The sequence below is a fragment of the Nicotiana tabacum genome, chromosome 12, assembly GCF_000715075.1.
Source record: "Nicotiana tabacum cultivar K326 chromosome 12, ASM71507v2, whole genome shotgun sequence".
Taxonomy (NCBI): domain Eukaryota; kingdom Viridiplantae; phylum Streptophyta; class Magnoliopsida; order Solanales; family Solanaceae; genus Nicotiana; species Nicotiana tabacum.
In genome coordinates, this window is record NC_134091.1 from 28552664 (window position 1) to 28554615 (window position 1952).

The window sequence follows — 1952 nt, forward strand, 5'->3', positions numbered from 1 at the left end:
TGGTATAAGTGGTAACGACTGTGATTATCTTACTGTTACCAGTCATTGGATTGATGAGGATTGGATAATGCAAAAGCGCATTATTTCTTATAGAATAATTAATTCACGTCATACAGGGCAGTTTGATTACTAGCACAGTTACAGATATTTGTAGATATTTTTGCATTAGTGATAAAATAATATCAATTTCAATGGATAATGCTACTAGTAACACAAATGCTATAGCCTTGCTTACCACTACGCTAAATCCTACATTTAGTGATATTTTTCATGTTAGATGTATTTGTCATATTTACCATTTAATTGTGGGTGATGGTATGAGAATTTTAAATATTGAAATTGAAAAGGTTAAAATGGCTCTTAACTGGCTTTTTTATTCAAACCGTAGAAGTAGACTTAGAGAATATTTTAAAAGATGCGATGAATTTGGCCTAAGAGAAAGAAAGGTTCCTAAACCTTGTCCAACTAGATGGAATTACATGTATGAAAGTTTGGTTGTTGCATATGAATATAGAAACCCCATAAACTCAATATTTAATGCACATGTAAGTGATGATGATGAGCACCTTACAAATGGGGATTGGGCTAATGTTAAAATACTAGAAGATTTTTTTAAAACAATTTCATATTGCTACAAATGAATTTTCTGGGCAATATTATCCTACTATTTCTAACTGTTTAGTTTATATTGCAGAACTTGCAAATTCTTTTGCTCATTTTTCAGAGGGTGGAGAAATTTATAAACTTGCTATTGATTCTATGAGAAAAAAAATTATAAAATATTTTTTCCCTATTCCCCTTATTTATGGTGTTTCTGCTTTGTTAAATCCTTGTATGAAATTAGGAGGTCCTCAGTTTTGGTATGAAGCTGTTTATAATGGTTTAACACTTGAAGATGAGGAATTGTCTCAATTTTCGGAAGCAATAGCCACAATTAGAATAAATGCTCAAACTATTTTTAATACTTATCAAGTTGCCTTAAATTATGCTAGACCAAATATTCCAACACCTTCTTCTTCTGATTCTCAATCATCTAAAAGAACTGAGGGAGTAAGAGCACTTAGTGCTTGGGCGGGGTTTAGGGGTTCTCAAGGTTCTAGTAGTAGTGATTTTTCATAACTAAATGAGCTTGAAGTTTATTTGTCACAGGGAATTGAAGAAGTGAATCCCGACGGCTCCTTTAATCTTTTGGAATAGTGGAAGGACAAATAAAAACACTTTCCGATTCTTTCAAGGATGGCCCGAGATATTTTAACTATTCAAGCTTCAACAGTGGCATCAGAGAGCGCTTTCCGTCAAGCAAGACTTCAACTCGGTGATTATAGAGCGTCTATGAGGGAGAGCTTGGAAAAATCAGTACTTTTCAGAGATTTGATCCGGTCGTAAAAGAAGAAATTTTGGACTTGCTGAATCACAACCAGATGAAGACGAAGCTTACGAAGAAATGCTAGCTAAACTTGCGGAGGATGTTACTTCGCCCCGGAGTGGCGATGACCAAGCTACTTTTCCGCCACCACTAACGAAAATTCCTCTGGACCTTGATAGATTTATGAAGTTTGTAAGAGATACCATGTAACTTGTATGAACAAAAATTAATATGTATTATATAACTTATATTTTGGCACATCTTGATTAGTTTATTTTTCTTCTCAATGGTGGTATTAGCACCTTGTTGTGCTCATTCCATAGGGGGATGAAAACTAAGAGATATATTACCATATTTATTAATGCTATAATAAAATTATAAGGCATTGCTTTGAATATCTCTTTACAATATTTTTGTCTTTAGACTTTAAATTTGAAATAAAAATATTTAAAAATTTAGGTCATAATTCTATAATAAATTTTACAAGGCATTGCCTTAGATATTATTTTTAACATCCTTTTATCTCTAATTTCTATTTAAATTTTTTTTAAATCTGTTGGGCCCACTTAGCCCATTTATCAATAAC